Genomic DNA, 21677 nt, shown 5'->3' on the forward strand with positions numbered 1-21677 from the left:
GTTTTGCACAAAGTTTAGAAATTTTATTTTTATGTTTTCTGATGTATTTAGTATAAACTGTATTTTTATAAGGAACAAAAAAGGTACATGCATTGTGAAAAATTCTCTGTGCTTTAGTTGTGATAAATTGTTTTGTTTTGCTGGTGTACGTTGTAATGATCTCATGATCTCATGTTTTTATGTATTTGTTTTTGTTTATCAAAATAAAATTTTACTAAATCCTTTCGTACGTAATTTTTGTCGAAACGAAAGGGAAGGGAGCGAGAGGCCTCCTCCCCTTAAGTGTCCCGGTTTGGCAACAGAGATATCTGGCAGCGCTAACATAAATCAATGTCGTTGTGCATATGCGTACATCAGAGTGGCGGCGTTTCGCTGATATAGACGTACTTATATGCAAAAAATGCTGAGTAGCGGGGAACCTCAAAATAGGCACTCTTTGCTGATCACTGATGGGAATCATGGCATGCACCACCGTATCGCGCATCAACAGCTCTAATTCTCATCTTGTGGTCACAAATCTAAGAATTTTAATTTGAAACATTTTTGTTGAAAACCTTTATGATAATGTAATACTTACAACCATTGCATTCATTGCATTCAGTTTTCTATTATAGTACAAATGCTCGTTCCTTGTTGGTCTTGTCATTTGTATATGTGTACCATCTATTGCAAACAACACGCCCGGAATGTCACACTTTTCATAGAAGTATAATTTCGCCTCTGTTTCCTCTGCGTCTGTACTTACAAAATTAGTGTTCTCAATGGCTTTGGGTCTGATTATGCATACTTCGCATAACTTCGCACAACCATTTGTACCAGTGCAATAAAAATGTAACTTAAGAAAATGTGAAGCAAAATCTAAACTCAACAGATCGCTAAGTTCTTTAAAGTTCTGCTAATTTCTGGGTAATGGAATACATACAAATTAGATACAAAGTACATACGAAATTACAGTTTGAAGTTTATGCGAAGTTGTGCGAAGTTATGCGAAGTATGCATAATCAGACCAATTGAACACTTCAATGAGGCAGCGTGACATTGACTGCTGAGAAAGGCCTACGTGTTGGTCTTGGCCAATTGGGTGTTGGTAACCTCCTTGCACCAATAATTTCAGTGCGGCGGCCAGCTTAATAATTGGCGGAATTGGCGCGAGTGCAGTGCAGCGAGACGCGGGGGTCATTAGCGCGGCGCGACCGGGCGCGGCGCGGTGCGGGGAGCCAGCAAATGTGCACCCGCCAGGTTATGCTTATTTAAACTTACCTAAGTACATATATTTATTTTCCAATATCCAATAACTCCGGAAATATTAAATAATTATTTATTTCATTTTATTAGTAATAATTTGTATCAATTTAAATAATTCAGTATCAGACAATAGTTTCGAAGATTTTCTAAATCCTGGTATTAGCACACATTCAAAAATTAAATCATTTTCTATTTTTGCTAAACTATTTCAAAGCGAGATCAATGTTAATACGCGGCCAATTACCAGAAAACATGTGATTAACACACAGTGTTGCCAGGTATGTATTTTTAATTCAAGAGGGTGTCCAAGGCAAATTTAATAATGAATTACAACAAACACATTATTTGGACGTAATGTTCTCTACGGCGAAAAATTCAGATTCGCCGGTAGCACTCGCCTTGAGAGTGTCATTTCAGAATATGGCTTTATTACTCATTTGCACAAATTTGAATATGACTTTATTTCTCTTCTGGATTGGAAATAACGCCATATGGTTTTATTTCCAAAACAAATTGGAAATAAGACCATATGGCGTTATTGCGTATGGTGTTATTGCACCCCACCGCTTAACTCCGGCGTAATGGCATTTAGCACGTACTGAAACGTCTGCTTGTCCAGACGGAAGTCTTGCGCAAAACTGTAAAGGGATAATTATAAATACGTAAAATATAAATACATAGTCCCCAAAAAAGAAATCCTTTTACCATTTATTATTGAGAGTGAATATATTGGCCTTATCTCTAAGCGCTCTCAATTGCACTCGTACCGCGACTTGGCCTTCATCTGCTTCCTATCATATCGCCACTGAATCCATTTGGTAATTTTTTTATCAAAGAGTTTCACTTTTATTAAATAAATCCAAGGCAATATTAATGAGTTCTCAAATACATAAACTTCACAATCGCAATGTTAGCAATCTCAACTTGTTTTAATTGTATTTTCTGTCTGTATTTTGCTTTGCGTTTGACATTTGTCGAACAGTGTTGCTCTCCTTTTTTCGAATATCTTCGAAAGATGATTCGAACGAACTATGGAGTACGAATGGGGCTTCGATTCAGATTTGGCTTTCGAATAGAACAACCTTTCGATTCGAACTACAGAGTAAGGGCCCTGACCTATGGTAGATTTGCCAGGTCTAAAGCCGCACTGATAAGGCCCAATCAGTTCGTTGACGGCGGGCTTCAGTCTTTCACACAATACGCTCGATAAGGCTGATCCCGCGGTAGTTGGCGCAAATGGAGGAGTCGCCTTTCTTTTGGATTGGGCAGAGCACACTTAAATTTCAGTCGTCGGGCATGCGTTCATATAACCATATTCTGCATAAGAGTTGATGCATGCACGTTATCAACTCCTCTTCGACGTACTTGAATAGTTCAGCTGACAGGCTGTCAGCTCCATCAGCTTTATTGTTTTTCAAGCGCGCTATTGCTATTCGTACCTCGTCATAGTCATCGACTCCGTCATCATCGACCGGGGGCGGGTTCGTTTTCTCCACAACTTTCAGAGCTGTTACCATTCAGTAGGGTCGAAAAGCGCTACCTCCATAATTTTGGTATGTTCTGGACATCAGTTACTAGGTCGCCATTGTTGTTCTTAAAAGAGTTCGCCCTCATAGGAAATGGACCGGCTACATCCATGGCAATCCGCTAAAAAGGTGCACCGGAGTTATACTGCTTCATCTGGCCATGACTTCTGGATTTCTGCCCTTTAGCTTCAATACACTCCGCGCAGTTAGCAATCCACTCTGCGACCGATTGCCGACAACCAACACAATAGAACCTCTGCTTAACCTTCTCCAGGGTCTTCGTGATTCCCAGGTGCCCTCTACTAGGACCATTGTGGAATTCCTTGGTACATCCGGAATTCTTACCCTTGGAACTACTATCAGGTTGCGGGAGCACTGGCCATCTCCGCTTTCCCATACCCTATGCAAACAGACAGATATTAATCTTAAGCTGTTCCATTGGGCCCAGTACGCCTTTGCGATGGGGCTTTCCGCTGCCATTTGCTCCTTGGTTGGTCTTCTGTCCACCTCCAGTCCATGCATCAAAAGCTCCAGATCAGGATCTTCCTGCTGACACTTTCGTAGCTGTCCTTCCTTCCACTCTTCCGCTGGTGTTATTGTCGTTAGACGATCGTCTATAATGTCCTCTTTGCCTTCAGCTTTTGAGCAGTGTTTACATTCCAGGCTACATGGTCGGCGGGACATGGCATCAACATTACCGTGGACACTTCCCTTGCGGTGCTCAATAGCGAAGTCATAACTTTGCAGTCCTCAATCCACCGATCTAGCTGTCCTTCTGGATTCTTAAACTGTAGTAGCCACTTCAGCGCTGCATGGTCCGTTCGGACTCGGAAACGTTGCCCATAGAGGTACTTGTGGAAATGTTTGACGCAGTCCACCAACGCTAGTAGTTCTCTCCGAGTTACGCAGTAGTTCCTCTCTGGTTTTCCAATCGACCGGCTATAGTAGGCAACTACCTTCTCCTGCCCATCAATTACCTGCGACAGTACGCCTCCTATGGCATAACCACTAGCATCCGTATCCAAAATAAACGTTGCACCTGGAAGGATACGCTAGCATAGGTGCAGTACATAGCCGTTCCTTCAGAGTTTGGAAAGCCTCCTCCTGCTCCTTGTTCCACTCGAAGGCTCTATTTTTCCTAGTGAGCTCGTGGAGGCTATTAGCAACGCTGGCGAAATTGGGAACAAATCGACGGTAGTACGTGCATAGCCCAAGAAAACTTCGTAGTTCGTGCAGGCTCCTAGGTCTTGGCCAATCTTTTACTGCCTCTATCTTTTCCTTCGCAGTACAGACGCCCTCCGTTTTCACCTTGTGCCCTAAGTAGTTCACCTCCTTCCTGAACAGTGAGCACTTTTTAGGACTTAGCCTCAGACCAGCGCCAGCTATCCTCTGGAAAACTTCTTCCAAATTGTTCAGGTGTTCCTCAAAGCTTTTACCCAATACCATAATGTCATCTAGATACACCAAACATGTTTTCCAATGCAGTCCTTTGAGCACATGGTCCATAAGTCGTTCAAAAGTAGCAGGAGCGTTGCATAATCCAAAGGGCATCACCGTAAATTGCCACAGACCGTCTCCAACGCTGAAAGCTGTCTTCTCCTTGTCCCCGTCACTTACCTCCACTTGCCAATAACCGCTCTTAAGGTCGAGTGTTGAGAACCACTTTGTTCCAGTCAACGAGTCCAGAGTGTCATCGATCCTGGGAAGAGGATAGCTGCCCTTTTTCGTCACATCGTTTAGTTTCCGGTAGTCTACGCAGAACCGCATTTGACCATCCTTCTTCTTCACAAGTACTACCGGCGAACTCCATGGACTCGCTGATGGTTCAATCGCACCACTCTCGCTCATTTCTTTTATTATTTGGCTAACAGTTTCACGTTTGGCAAGTGGAAAACTCCGAGGAGCTGGACGGATTGGCCTTGCATCGCCAGTATCAATGCGATGTTTCACAACGTTAGTCCTGCCTGGTTTGTTGCCATCCTTGTCGAATATGTTGGAGTATCTGCGGAGAAGTTCCTTAGCCTTGTGCAGGTATTTTTCTTCCAACCCTTCCGTCCATGCATTAATGTCTTCCGTAATGTCATTCTCGCCTATGGAATCGCTTTCAGGTAATTTTTCGCAATTGAAGATTGCCTCTACCTCTCGACATTGCCCCAGTACAGCTCCTCTTCGGAGTTTAATTGGTGATTTGAACTCATTGAGTACTCGAACTGGATGCGTCCATCTTTTTTTACCAATAAGTACGTCCGGTGTAGAATTTTGTGTTGCTTCAACAACCCACTGCTTCTGACTTCGGTGGAATCTGCTCGCTTTCCTCTAGGATCACTCGCTTGCTGCTGTACGGACCATCATACCCAAAGCTAAGCAGCACTTTCATGTTGCTGTACTTCATGATCCAGTTCTTCATGTCGATCTCCATACCTTGATCAAATAAAAAGGCTAATCCAATGATGACTTCATCCATAATCGCCGCGGCTATGAACTTGTGTAACACCGTTACATTCCCTAATGCGACTTTACATGTTACCTTTCCTACAACTTGGGTGTCCTCACCAGTTGCTGTCTTCAACCTTGCTCCAGGTAATGGCCTTACCTCTTTAGTGACCAAACCAGATCGAATGATGGAATGTGATGCGCCCGTATCTACAGTTAGTACTCGCTCATGTCCGTCCACATATCCACCAACAGTAACGTTGCTCGCTTTTCTGCCAATTTGCGAGACGGAGATTATGGGGCATTCAATTGCTGGAGCCAGCGCGCGCCCCTTGCTGCTGGCTCGTTTTAGTTTAACGACTGATTGGAGTTGGATTCGTCTCCTTCAGCCCTGCGTTTGCCTCCTGCTGAATTGTTGAGCCCACTGGAACTTGCGCTGCAGTCGCGGGCGATGTGGCCTGGCTTTCCACATTTAAAACATTTGCCTGAGCCATGCTTTTTCTCGCCCAGCAGTTGGATAATATTCTTCAGCATTTCATTTCTCTCGTCCGGTGTTTCCACTTCCACGCGATGTGCTTTGTAGGTTGGTCTACTTAGGAGCGCCGCCGTTTCACGCGTCTGAGCATACGAGACAGTTTCAGCAAATGTTGGCTTTGGATTCACGTACGTCTCTCGCTTGTTATACCCGTCCCGCATTCCGTTGATGAACCTCTGGATCTTTACCCTTTCGAGGTGTTCACCAGATGCGTTTCCAATAGCCAAGTGAGCCAACCTCTCGATCTCTGAAGCGAATTCCTGTAGTCACGTTGGACTTTTGGCAGCGATTCTCCAGCTCCATCTGGTAGATCTGTCGCCTGTGCTCGCTACCATAGCGTCTTTCCACGGCTCCTATCAATGCATCGTAATTGTTCCTTTCACAGTCGGGAATAGTCCGCAAGATTTCCGCTGCAGGTCCTTTTAATGCAACGAACAGAGCAGCGGATTTATCCTCCATGCTCCAGTGATTTGCTGTAGCTGTCTTCTCNGATCTCTGAAGCGAATTCCTGTAGTCACGTTGGACTTTTGGCAGCGATTCTCCAGCTCCATCTGGTAGATCTGTCGCCTGTGCTCGCTACCATAGCGTCTTTCCACGGCTCCTATCAAAGCATCGTAATTGTTCCTTTCACAGTCGGGAATAGTCCGCAAGATTTCCGCTGCAGGTCCTTTTAATGCAACGAGCAGAGCAGCGGATTTATCCTCCATGCTCCAGTGATTTGCTGTAGCTGTCTTCTCAAACTGGAGCTTAAAGACCTGGAAAGGAATAGTGCCATCAAAGGATGGATTCTTTACCTTGGGAGCGTTCGTGGAATTAGCTGGATGATTCAACTGCAAACCCCGGAGACGATCTTCAAGCTCATCCACCTTAGCTTCGACTTTGTCCTGTTTTTGCTTAATAAGCCCTTCGATTTTATCTTGTCGTTCGTCGATTTTATCCTGTCTCTCTCTGAGTTCTGCGTTATCTTTGAATAAATTCTCTTGTAGCTGAGTAATATTTTCATCTAGCTGCGATGCCATGTACCTTTTCTGTGCTTCCAGCTGCGATGAAATCTGTGATGACATCTGTGACATGCGTGTATCCTGTGCTTCCATCTGGGACGACAGCTGTGCTGACATCTGGGACATGGCGGCTAATAATGTGTTCATGTCCATAACTGTTGATGAACTAGGAGCCTTTTGCTGTTCTTCAACCTTCCCGGATGTCTGCTGCACATCCTTCGACGAACAAGCAGCCTCATCCTTCTGTTCGTCCTTCGTTGATGTCGCGTCGTCCTCACGATGGAAGTCGTATTTGTCAACGTCGATACCTTCCTTTTCCATAGCCTCTCGCAGCCGTGATAGTAATTCCACTTTTCTTCCGGAGGTTGCTAAATTTCGCTTCTCCAACTCCTGCTTGAGTTCCTAAATTTTTAGATCCTGAATTTTTGCCATTTTCAGTAGTTTCTCCTCTGGGATTTATTTAACAATCCCACTTCTGACACCAATTGTTACGATTATCCTTGAAACCTCGTCCGGATTTCCCAAATCCTTCGGTTCGTATCGCTGGATTGTTAAATAAATGCTCACGATGACCAAATTGTAGTACAATTAACTTTATTGTACAACAAACATTTACAATACTTGCTAATACCGTAAAAACACTTTACAATACTCGTTAAAGCAATTACAACGCTTTACAAAACTTGCTAACACAATTAAACTTATAGCTTGCTTATTCGCAACTCACTTTACTTGTAGCTTGCTGACTTGTAACTAACTCACTTCGCTGTGGCGGCGCCCTTATATACCTGCGCTCGCACTTATGGCAACTCTAGAACGTTCCGAAGTTTATCGCTCATTGTTTTTCTCTCGCTGTTCACAGTGTTCATCCAACTTGACGTTTCTCTTTGTGGAACATTCTACGTCATTCCTCGAACATTCTGCCTATTTCTCGTTGTTCGCTTTGTGTTGCCGCAGTATTCGCCACANGATAATAATAGATTGGCGCTTACACATATGTTAGTGGTTGGCCGAGCTTCTCCTCCGAATTGTGGCGTGCGCCTTGATGTTGTCACACAAAGCGGAGGGACCTACAGTTTTACGCCGACTCCGAACGGCGATTGTATTTTTATGAGAAGCTGGTTTTCATGGCAGAAATACACTCGGAGGTTTGCCATTGCCTGCCGAGGGACGACCGCTGTTATCTCAATATGTTTTATCCTCAATATGTCACTTCATAGCTAAGTATAGTTGGCAACCCTGATCGTACTAACTGAAATAGGTACTATAGCTATGTATGTACTAGGGATGTAAATTTTTCGGCTTTTTCCGATCCAGTGATTTTCGGGATGGCGTTGTCACAATCCCGGGATCCCGAGATTAGTCCCGGGATTCAGATTTTCATTACTTTTCAACAACTTGCTTCGAAAAAATTGCTTCTATATTGTTTGAGAAGCTCTCCTACTATGAAATAAATAATAAATAAATAGGTTTNAGGTACTATAGCTATGTATGTACTAGGGATGTAAATTTTTCGGCTTTTTCCGATCCAGTGATTTTCGGGATGGCGTTGTCACAATCCCGGGATCCCGAGATTAGTCCCGGGATTCAGATTTTCATTACTTTTCAACAACTTGCTTCGAAAAAATTGCTTCTATATTGTTTGAGAAGCTCTCCTACTATGAAATAAATAATAAATAAATAGGTTTAAAACATACCTTTTTTATTTAAAGTGGCATTTTTATTTTTTCTCTCTGACCGCAGGATTTCTTTTGAAGGACTTTGTAATTTCAAAGATATGAATAAATACAGAAATTGTTAAAAACATATAATTTAAAAAAAAAACAAATATTGCGAATTTTCAAGGATAACATTTTGAAATGACATTTTAAATATATTTACCAGCCCTTCTGCACCAGAAACTTGAATCTGTTTAAATTCTACAGGATTTACTCTTTAATAAAATTAATTATAATTATGAATTAATTAAGCACATTTCTCTGAATTTCTTAAATCATTTTTGAATAACTGACGTCAGACTGAAAAATTAAAAACGCAATTTTACTATATTTGGCCCAGGTTTTCGCGAATATATTGATATTTAAATATTAATTATTAAATAAAAGAAGTAAGAAAGTTTAAGTTCGGGCGGAGCCGAACATTAAATACCCGGCGCAAATATTAAATATATGTTTTTCACCTTTCCGAAACCTACCGCTAGATGGTAAGCCGGGGTATATCAATTTTGAGTAAGTTAGCGTCCTTAAATTTCGAAATATTGCAGTTTCAAGCATTTATGAAATTTACCGTTATATGAAAAGCGGCCGTAATTTCAGTCCGATTTCAATAATTTTCAACGGTTTGCTTTTATGTGGCAAGCACAATAACCATACCTAGTTTGGTACAAATTGGTAGAACGGTTACCGATATACATATACGTGATCATAAGTGGGCGGTGCCACGCCCATTTTCCAAAATTTTACCATAAACGTATTTCTTGGTAAAGAATTGTTGCAAGCATCAATTTTGAATAAATTAGCTTTAATATTTACTGATTTATCGAAGATTTTGTATTTCTCTAAATTACCGTTATATGTGATGTGGGCGTGGTTATTGTCCGATTTTTTTAGATTTATTTTTAGTATGCTGTACCAAGGCCAACAACTGTGCCAAGTTTGGAAGAAATTGGAGCAGCGGTTACCAAGATATACACATGTAACCACCATAAGTGGGCGTGGCTACGCCCATTTTCCAAAAATTTATAATATTCTTACTTTTCGTCTGAAAATTATTGTAAATATCAATTTTGAGTGAATTATCTTCAGTAGTTACTAAAATATCGCAGTTTTCGTATTTCTGGAAATTACCGTTATATGGGAAGTGGGCGTGGTTACAGTCCGATTTCGCCCATTTTCAATACCAACCTACCTTGNATTGTATCTCTGTATTTCCATAACTGTGTGAGGAAACCAAATAATGTAATTCTTAACAGAAGTGCTTAAAACTTAACAGTTTGGCAATTTAAACACTGTTGAAGTTGATTTCCGGTATTGCTCTTACTAGCGCCTGCAACTACACTTCTTTTTTACTACCGCCGGCAGCTTTTACAATTTTATAGTGGTTTTACGTTCTTTGGCAAATTACGCTCTGTTAGCCATAAATTTTACAATGTTTTGAATGCCTTTGTATCAAGATCCCTGGACCATATAGGGAATATATATTTATATTTTAAACTCCATTGTCTTCGTGATTGGAACTATGCTGAAAATTTCTAGTCTCTACCTTGTCGGGAAGTTAGTTTAAAATCGATTGGAAATTTCCGCGGGATGACCAAGTTAAATAAAAGCTTGTAAAAATGACTGAAGATGGCACAATGCCGAAACCGAGGATTTTTATTAACCTTTCTCGTTTGCTTTAAAAATACTTGGAAGTACGAGTATTATCGATACTTTTTGGCAAATATGAGTACTGACATCGATTCTTCTTTAGAGTATTTTATATGAGTACTAGTATCGATATTTTTATGAAAAGTTTTATCCCTATGGAAGATTATGGCAGACTTTAAAATCTTTTCAACAGATTTTTTATGGGCACGCACGTGGTAAAATCTCTATATAAACTCCACTTATTTAAATGTATTTTCGTATTCAAGGGAACTCAGTTTTTTAATCAAAACTTTTTTTTATCTTACATTTCAGTGCTTGAAAAAGCGGAATAAATGGTTTTTATATGCTTCGTGGATTAAATGAATGACAAAAATACATACGTAGATGCGAGTACAACATAATGTAACAATTCCGATTATTTAACTTAAACAAACGTTAATAATAAGATTAATTAAATTAAAGATTAAATGTATTTTATTTAACGTCTTCACAATGCACTCATATGGTGTCCTGCACGTGAAAAAGCTGTTACATCCAAACTTACTACTGCAAATAGGCGAAAAAATAAAACAGAAATCAGCAGCTTTCAAAATAATAAAAATAAGAAGACGTCCAGCAGCTGTGACGGCGAAGACAAAGTTTAGAGGAAAATCTACGAAGCTCACGGCCGGTGCTTGTTTTATCCTAAACTTAACTTCAATACAATATCTCTTATCTTCATTGAAACGTCTCGAAATTACCGCGGATTTAATGGGCAGCTGTGGCTATACGATAACCATGACCAACACTTTATAACCTTGTAAATCTCTACCCAAGAATTTAAACGCTTAGAAAAACCAAAAACCAACATCTAAAATATAACACAATATACTTTAAAATAAGTCAATATAAAAACTACTAAATATACCATAACACCAATCCACCAATCAGCCTACTTCGGCGACAGGGACTGAAACTTGGAACGTTTGCAAATAACAGCCGAGTAAGGTGAACATACCTAACAGTACGGGATGAACTTTCGTAAATCATCAAAAAACGAGCATATATGTACATATGTGACGAGGAAATCAACATATAAACTACATCCAAATAATAGACAGCAGTCGACCTTTTAATAAATACATACATTTATACACATGTATTTATTTCTACAGTTATACAATATATGATATGAATTATTAGCCATAACTTAAATTATGTGTAACTAATTTAAGCGCCCCGCGAGAAGCTTAGCAAAATGACGGTAAGTGCATACTCTTTTTTATTATTAGGGGTATTCACGATCCGGTGCATACTATCTAGCATGGTGCATAGATAGCACGACTGGCTAATTTTGTTGTTGTTTGAACACATGAAACAACAACAATCATGCTATTTATGCTATCTGTGCACCATGCTAGACCGTATGCACCGGATCGTGAATACCCCTATTGTTTGATAATATAATTCATGCACACATAAGAATTTCAACTATGTAATATTCGGTTAGGTTTTTCAAAAAAGTCAGCAAGTAACCGCTATTTTTTGACTGATCGGTCAATAATAAAAGCGAAAAATTTACTTTTATTTTTTCGGTCGAATATAAATGTCAAAATTTGACTTTTAGTTTTCCGGTCAATTATAAACGTTAAATCTGACTTATTTTTTCGTCAAAGTTTACATATTCACAATACAATATGTTTTAATAAAAAATGCACATGCTTTCAATGGCAGTTTTCTATCTTCTGTAAATATATTGAGTTTTTTTAATCACCTTTTTACAGGAATGATTCTGAATTCAATTTAACAATTAATATACATAGCTGCCAAGTTCTGCTCCGACAAATTGTATCGCAAATCGCTAACAATAAGCTTAGTGCTGAGAACGCGCGTTCTAAGCTAACTTGTCTCGCTGGCACTTGATGTATAATACATACCAGATCTCTTAGTCGCTGATATATAAATTTTTTACTCTCCCAGTAATCCATAAGGTCCGTATCAACATCAATGCGCTTCTCCTAATAGGTGTCTATTTCCATAAATGCTTTACGAACGTAATCTTCGGAAAAATTTAAAGTCAAGTTTTGACTTTTATATTTGACTAAAAAAATAAAAGTCAAATTTTAACTTTTATTTTTGACCGAAAAAGAGTCATATTTTAGCTTTTATATTTGACCGAAAAAATAAATGTCAAGTGCTAACTTTTGTTTTTGACCGAAAAAATAAAAGTCATATCTTAACTTTTATTTTTGACCGAAAAAATTCAAGTCAATTTATAAAATTTATTTTTGACTGAAAATATATCGGTGAAAAAATAACGATTATTTTTAACTTTTTTGAAAAAAAAGCATAACCGTTATGGTCCCTGGTTGTCATAGCTTATCAGTAACGATCTCCATTAGACCAGGGGTTCCCAAATAAATGAATTAGCAACAAGAGTTTAGCGGGGTGCATAGGTCAGTGGTTAACGCTTCTGACTTCGCACATCGATGATTCGGGTTCGATCCCTGCCGATGTCTTGAAAAAAGAAATCCGCTGAGGAGATTTGGTGATCTTCGAAATAGCTGCTATAACTTTTACCGCTTATACTTTGTTGCTTTTTCTATTTTCCATAATAAACATAATCGTCGTACAAAGCTTAAATAATACTTCTTCTTCTTCTTCTTTTTGGGCGCTGTAACCGCCTAAGCGATTTTGGCCGAGTTCAGCAAAGCACGCCAGTCGTTTCTCCTCTGTGCCAACTGACGCCAATTGGAAACGCCAAGTGAAGCCAAGTCCTTCTCCACCTGATCTTTCCATCGCAGTGGGGGCCTCCCTCTTCCTCTGCTACCACCAGCGGGTTCCGAGTTGAATACTTTCAGAGCTGGAGCGTCGGTGTCCATTCGAACGACATGACCAAGCCAGCGGAGCCGCTGTATTTTAATTCGCTGCACTATGTCCATATCGTTGTAAAGCTCATACAGCTCATCGTTCCATCGTCTGCGGTACTCGCCGTCGCCAACGCGTAAAGGACCGTAAATCTTCCGCAAAATCTTTCTCTCAAACACCCCAAGAGCCGCCTCATCGGATGTTGTCATTGTCCATGCTTCTGCGCCATATACCAGCACGGGCATGATGAGTGACTTATAGAGCGTGGTTTTCGTACGTCGAGAGAGGACTTTACTCCTGAATTGCCTACTCAGTCCAAAGTAGCACTTGTTGGCAAGAGTGATTCTACGTTGGATTTCAATGCTGACATTATTATCGGTGTTAATGCTGGTTCCCAAGTAAACGAAATTCTCTACTTTCTCGAAATTGTAACTGTCAACAGTGACGTGGGTGCCAAGGCGCGAATGTGCTGACTGTTTGTTTGATGACAGGAGATACTTCGTCTTGTCCTCGTTTACCACCAGACCCATGCGCTTTGCTTCCCTATCCAACTTGGAAAAGGCAGAACAGACTTCGCGGTTTTTGTTACCGATGATGTCGGTGTCGATGTCATCGGCATAAGCCAGCATACTCAAATAGTAAATTGTTCCTGAGCGGTTCAGTTCTGCAGCTCTTATTATCTTCTCCAACATCAGATTAAAGAAGTCACATGAAAGGGAGTCGCCCTGTCTGAAACCCCGTTTTGTGGCGAACGGCTCGGAGAGGTCTTTTCCAATTCTGACGGAGCTGGTGGTATTGCTCAACGTCATTTTACACAGCCGTATGAGTTTTGAGGGGATGCCAAATTCAGACATAGCGGCGTATAGGCAACTCCTTTTAGTGCTGTCAAAAGCGGCTTTAAAGTCGACAAATAGGTGGTGAGTGTCGATCCTTTTCTCGCGGGTCTTTTCCAAGATTTGGCGTATTGTAAATACTTGGTCTATGGTGGATTTGCCAGGTCTAAAGCCACACTGATAAGGCCCAATCAGTTCATTGACGGTGGGCTTCAGTCTTTCACACAATACGCTCGATAAGACCTTGTAACCTATGCTTAGAAGGCTGATCCCGCGGTAGTTGGCGCGAATGGCGGGGTCACCTTTCTTGTGGATTGGGCAGAGCACACTTAAATTCCAGTCGTCGGGCATGCGTTCATCTGACCATATTCTGCACAAGAGTTGATGCATGCACCTTATCAACTCCTCGCCGCCGTACTTGAATAGCTCAGCTGGCAGGCTGTCAGCTCCAGCGGCTTTGTTGTTTTTCAGCCGCGTTATTGCTATACGTACCTCGTCATAGTCAGGCGGTGGAACGTCGACTCCGTCATCATCGACTGCGGGCTCGGGTTCTTCTTCTCCACAACTTTCCGTGCTGCTACCATTTAGTAGGGCGGAAAAGTGTTCCCTCCATAATTTAAGTACGCTCTGGACATCAGTTACTAGGTCGCCATTATTGTTCTTACAGGAGTGTGCCCCGGTCTTTAAACCTTCGCCTAACTCTCTGGTAAAATTTTCGGGCATTCCTCCTGTCGGCCAGCATTTCAAGCTCTTCGCACTCACGTATTTCGGCCTCTCTCTTCTTGTTGCGGCAAATACGTCTCGCTTCCCTCTTCAGATCCCTATAGCGGTCCCACATAGCGCGCGTTGCGCCCGATCGCAGCGTGGCCCTGTAGGCAGCTTCCTGACACTCCTCATCGTACCAGTTGTTCTTTCGGGCTCGCTGAAATCCGACTACTTCTTCGGCGGCGATACTTAATAAGCGGGAAAATAATAATACTAAAAAATAAAATAAAATGTTAATAAGCCACAATACCATTGATTAATAATTTTAGTTTTAAGCATATTTTTCTAGTCATTAATATTTTTATGCGCATAGAAATGTCTGGTTACACAGTAGAAAGTGGAATTTTGTAAGTTCATCGCGGAATTGGACAAAAAGTAGTACCAGAAAGTTCAATTCGAGTTACACATAGTGATATCATAACTTTACGACACTAACATATTGACAAGATTTCACCATTTATCTTAATATTTTTTAATTTTAATTATTTGGTTTTAATATTATAGTATATTTGTTAACAAATCAATATAAATCCAAGCTTCAGCTTTTGTCCAATTTAAAAGAGAAATCAACAAACTTTCGTAAAAACTTCAGGCTTTTTAATTCGATTTTTATAGAAATATTTGAGTATGCACTTTTGTAGCCCTTCAAATTAACAAAGGGCAAGTTAAAGAAGCTCGAAATTACCATTGATTTTCGGAAATTTTTTTCATTGAGGGTATTGCTCATTTTCTCCATATAAAAAATCTTACGAAAGAAAATTACTGACATCGTCAACAAAAAAAAAAAATTCAAAAATCAACGGTAAGATACAGTTACTTTAAACTTGCACTTTATCATAAGTAAAATGAGCGATAAAACTGCCTACTCAAAATATTTCTAAAAAATCGAATAAAATAGTTCGAAATTTTTACGAAGGTTTGTTGATTTTTTTTCAAATGTTGCATAAACATTCAAACTTGGATTTATATAATTTTTGTTAAAGAATCGACTATTTTTATAAGCAAATAATTAAAATTAAATAATGTTAAGACAAATGGTCAAATCCTGTCAATATTTGAGTGTCGTAAAGTTATAATAAGGACTGTACATTCTTAGTATCTACATCAGTGGTGTAGCCAGGATTTGGCTTTGGGGGGATGAAAAAAAACTTCCATCAATAACTTAAATTTGTGACACACAATGGCTAGACACGGTGGGCAGGAAGAGAAGATAGGTTGCATAAAAATGTCGACAAAATCTGAAAGCTGGGTTGTATTTGTTGATATCTTAAGGTTAAGAATCCGCTTAAATTGAAATCCTAGCTGCTCCTGTTTTAAAGATATCCACATTTTATATACTTCTGATAGGATATATTTGCAAAAGAGGAAGGCGTACTTCTCGATAATTAGAGCATATTTATACGAAAAGAAATCTCATACAAATCTGTTCCCCTTTTTTAACTCACTAAAACGGATCAAATCAATGTGAAACATTTTCATTTTTTCCTACCGAAAGAATAATTGATCGAGATTTATTGGGTGCTACCGGTATACAACTTAGATAAAACACCACAATTACCTTTTTCTGTAGCGTGAACTTTCTCATTACAAACACTTTCAATATCGCAATATATGTATGTATGTATACAATATTGTATGCTATATAATACGGTAGTAATTTTTTATTAAAGGTTTGTTGCTATAAGCAAGTAGTTGGCAAGTCGCACTGCGCTTGTGCAAGAAATAAAAATGCTCTAACTTAGGCCAACGGTACTCCTCATAATAAGTAAATAAATTCAAAGCTTGTATGAGATTTATTTTGGTATTTATGTACTCTTCTGTCAGGAAATAATAACTATTGTACATCCAGAACACAAATGCGATCATAAAGAAAATCGCATGAACGTATGCGCTTTGTGTGTAGGGCTGCCAGACGTCCCGGTTTTCCCGGACATGTCCCGGTTTTAGACTATTTGTCCCGGTGTCCCGGTCCAACCTTAAAATGTCCCGGGTTTCATTTAAGTGTCCCGGTTTTCGATTTGATTGCACAAATTTTGCTTAAAAATGACTACGCTGAGAGAAAAAACGCGTTGTAATATTAAGAAAAATTTTATGAATTTACTGGGGGAAATAACGCATAGTAAACATGAATATTTTTTATTTGATTATCGTTTTGAAATGTTCGTACTTAAAAACAATACTTTCATACCACGCACACGTGGTGTTGAATCAAACTGAACATTTGAATGCACATTTACATGTCTGGCTGTAGCTGAGTGCACGAAGATGCTTGCCACAATTTGCTGATTTCCAGAGCGTCAGGGTTCAAATCCCATTACAGACAGCATGGAATTCAAATAATTTTTTTTTTAACTTAATTATGAAAAAGCATCCGTTAAGTGCAAAGCGCTTCATTTTAATATTGGCGTATTTCAATTGAATATTTCTATGCTAAATACTAAAATTTGTATACCTAAATTATTACGAGTTGGGTTGGTGCTCTTTCATATGCGTTTTTTTTTTAAATGTAGCACGTTTTGCATAAGCAATAGTTGATGATTAATATAAGTATGTACCTAAATACGTTAAAATGACATGCACAGAGTTTTACAATTATAGCAAAAGCCAGAAGTTTTGAAACAAGCTCACAGCAACGAAACAAATGACTGATATTTTAATGTTACCTTGTATTTATTTTTTTTTCGTAAAACCTAGATTACTTATAAGTACCGTGCCGTACAAAATTATTGGCTCGGAAACACTTTCATCTGATCACAATTTCTAATCAGATCTTTTAGAAAAATGTTTAAAATGTAGCTTTTAAGCCAATTAGTAAAGTGTAAGTCTGAAGTTACCAGAAAATTTCGTTGATTTTTTGCAATTATTTATTTTTTGCTGACAGTGTCTTCCACATACAAAAAAATGTCGAGCATAGTTTCTATGGAAGAAACTCTCAGTAAAAACAATACCAAATATATTGCCTCGTTCAAAGCCATGAGCAAAATCGTGAATACATGGTTTTCCGCAAAACAAGCGGATCTTAGTAATTTTGATAAAAATCTTAAAGAACTCCGCACAGCTTTGAAAAGTACTGGAATTTCTCAAACTGTCAAAATCCATTTTATCCTTAAACATTTAAAGCAGTCTATTTCATTCTTGAATAACGATGGTTTAGGATTATGGTCCGAGCAGGCAGGGAAGTCAGTTCATAGGGAATTCATTAAATTCTGGGATAGATTCAAAATAAATATGATTGATAAACCAACTTTTGTGAGTCGCCTGAAGAAAACTGTAATGACATTTTCATTCCAGCATATATAAAAACTTAACTAAATAATAAAATATTTAACTACTAAAATGTGTGACTATATTATATGGTAAGCCAACAAAAAAAATAAAAGGAAACAAAAAACAAATATAAAAAAATAAAGCAAGAAAAAAATATAAAAAAATAAAACCAAAAAAAGAACAAAGAGGTGCAAAGTTGCCTCTACGTGGTGCGCCTTGGAAACGATTGAAACCGGCTAAAAACTTACATAAACTTATATTTTCACATAATATATATACACACATTTACTCACACATACATTGTTGAATATTTAATGCACAAGGATGTTTTTCTCTTTCGCAAAAGTCGGTCCTATCATAACTATGTAAAATGTTGATATCTTTAAAACAGGAGCAGCTAGGATTTCAATTCAAAGGGATTCTTAACCTAAAAATATCAACAAATACAACCCTGCTTTCAGTTTTTGTCGACATTTTTATGCAACCTATCTTTGCTTCCTGCCCACCGTATAGAGGCGTCGCCTGAGTGCATTCTTTCATATATTTATGTATGTGCCAGTTTTACCGTTATATATTTTCTATCTACTCCTTTATTGTATGGGGTATTCATGCTTTATTTAAATTTAAAAAATTAAATTACTAGACCGCCTTTATAAGTTTTGAGAAAAGGTTTTGAACGAACCATTATATCACATTCCTAAGCAAGTTTTGAAAGAATATTTTCGATACTAAATTTTATTAAAACAAAATGTCGAAATCAGCTTCATATAGAAACAGTGTCATCGTTAATTAAGAAAGAGATGTTCTTAAATATCATAAACTTACGACACTAATATTGACTAGATTTGACTATTTATTTTATTATATTTTAATTTGAATTATTAATTTGTAAAAATATAGTTTATTCCTTAACAAACACTAAATGAAAATAAGTTTAATCTTTGAACAACATTAAAAAAAAATCGACAAACTTTCGTAAAAATTTCGAACTTTCTATTTCAATTTTATCTCTTAATATTTTGCAGTTTTTTAGCTCATTCACTTTTAGTCTAATAAAGTGTAAATTTTAAGTAGCTGTGATTTACAGTTGATGTATGGCATATTTTTGACGATGTAGGTAATTTTCTTCCATATTATCTAAGTTTGTTCGACGATTTTTTAATGAAGAAAATGAGAAATGCCTACATCCAAAAAATAAAAAATAAAAAGTCTACGATAAGTCGCAGCGATGTATTTTAAACTTGCGCTTTATTTGAATTGATCGGGCTACAAAACTGCATACTCAAAATATGTATTTCTAGGAAATCTAATTAAAAAGCTTTACGAAAGTTTGTTGATTTTTTTAATGTTGCGCAAAGATTAAACTTTGGATTTATACGGGTTTTGTTAAAGTGTAAACTGCATTTTTATAAACAAATAATTAAAATTATATAATTTTAAGATAAATGGCCAATCTAGTTAACATGTATAAAGTTTTGATAAGCACTTGAAATGTCAAGTTTTAGTACTGAATTCAAAGAAGATGTCTCTTTTATCCATTCATAATAACTTAAAAAAATTTGTTTGTTAAGAAGTGTATCTTAAAATATCTGCCTTGACATTTATGTTAAAAGTGTAAAATATGTAAATGTACCTACATAAACTTTCCCGTGAATACCATCAAATCATTGGTCTTGAAGGGAATCTATGTATGCATGCATGCATATGAGCAAATTAAAAAGTCCATACAATTTACAGTCGAAAAGTACAGTTTTTGTATAGATTTCGTACTGAAGGAACAGTGGAACATGAATGGCTTCATAAATAACTTCAACTACCTTCAACTTTTATTCTACTTTTTATTAATTAATTAAATTCTAGCTTCAAACCTGATTTGTCTCAACAATGGCTCGGCAACCCATTTTTCCACCCATAACACCTTTTCCAACATCGATCTCACCCTATGTACAGCTGCCATCTCTACAAAGTGCACTTGGAACGTTCTCGACAATCTTCATGGTAGTGATCACTATCCCATCACTATTACTTTCAATTTAGGTTCAACTCATAGTAACTACAAAGCTAAACGCACTTTCAAGACTGACCTCGCTGATTGGAACAAATTTCAATATTTCTGCGAAAATAACTGAACATAAAGACCCATATCGCAAAATGTTAATAGTATTCAAAAAGGCCAATGCGGCTTTTCGACGCTCTATGAAGCAGGCAAAAAGAGATTGTATAGAAAAATTTTCACAAAAAATTAACCCCTCTTCCAGTGCGAAACAAATCTGGTCGGATCTAAAAAGATTAGCCGGCACACCAATTAACTCAGGGATAAACTGCACTAAGATGCCAACTGGGTCTTTAACCGATCCACTTGACATAGCAACAACTTTTGTAAATCAATTTTCAACTTCAAGTTCAGACAACAACTTTAGGTCTTTGTTTCAGGAATCAAAAAATGTTACTTTATCTTCTCCTCCTACTACTGCGGAATCGCTATCTCTTTCTGCCAGACAAACAGACTCCCCAATAATGCTAACAGAATTAGAATTTGCTTTATACTCAGTGAGGGGTAAATCGCCTGGTTTAGATAAAATATCGTACCCTATTATTAAAAATATGCCGTTTAATCTCAAAATTCGCTTAGTTAAACTTTTCAATAGCATTTTTGACTCTGGTGTTTAAACGCAGTGTTGGAAAACATCATGCATAATCCCGATCCCGAAACCAGGTAAACCTGTCACAGAAATCAGCAGCTATCGACCGATTTCGCTTCTCCCATGCATGGGAAAACTGTTAGAAAAAATTCTCTCCAACCGCCTGATGTGGTACGCCAAAAAAACAGTTTAATTTCTCCGAATCAAATTGCATATAAAAAAGGACATGGCACTATAGACGCCTTGCTTCATCTATATCACTTGATTTCAAGTTCTCTAGCAAGTAGGAATCATACATCGATTCTATCACTTGACTTTCATAAAGCTTTCGATCGAATAGGAGTACATATAATAATAAGGCAACTTAAAAAATGGCGGATTGGCTAAAAAATGTTAAACTTCATAAAAAGCTTTTTGACAAATCGGAAAATAAAAGTTTCTGTAAACGGCTTTCTTTCTCCAACACTTCCATTACATAATGGTACACCCCAGGGCTCGCCACTTTCGGCAATTCTGTTTGTAATAGCTTTCGATGAAATAAGTCGAATGCTTAGTAATAACAAAGCTGTGCAACACCAAATGTATGCCGATGATGTTCTTATTTACAACAAAAACGCCGATCTTAACGAGACAAATAACATATTTTCTAATATCCTTAAAGACATTTCAGTCTGGTCAACAACATCAGGCACTTTTTCTCTTTAGACAAAACTCATATATTACATATATGCAGAAAAACTAAATGTAATCTTTTAACACTGTTTAAGCGACTTATGTATTTCCCGCATAAACAAAGAAAAGCGAACACACACACGCACTTGTATATTGCACTCCCGCCCAAAACCAAGTGCAGCGAATAAACACACGCACTTGTGCTTAAAAATAATTCGTTCGTTCTTCATTGGGTATGCATTTTTTAATGCACTTCTCAACTGCCGCAGAAAAAAACCTACTAAAGTAGTTAATTGCTGGCACTCCAAATCATGTTCAACAAAATCGCTTGATGCGTCACAACTCCTCCGGAGTTGTCCAACGGGGCTCTGTATTTCTTTCGGCATAAAGAGGTGGTACAAGCGCTATCATTGGCCACAGCGCCTACCCAATTTTCCAACTTAATACATAACCGATGCTCAACTTGTTTGACGCATCAACCCACAATGCTCAACAAACTTGCTTGATGCATCACAACTCTCTCGGAGTTGTCTCACGGGGCTCTGT

This window comes from Rhagoletis zephyria, unplaced genomic scaffold (genome assembly GCF_001687245.7).
Source record: "Rhagoletis zephyria isolate East Lansing unplaced genomic scaffold, Rhagoletis_zephyria_1.1 Rzeph_scaffold_00878, whole genome shotgun sequence".
NCBI lineage: Eukaryota > Metazoa > Arthropoda > Insecta > Diptera > Tephritidae > Rhagoletis > Rhagoletis zephyria.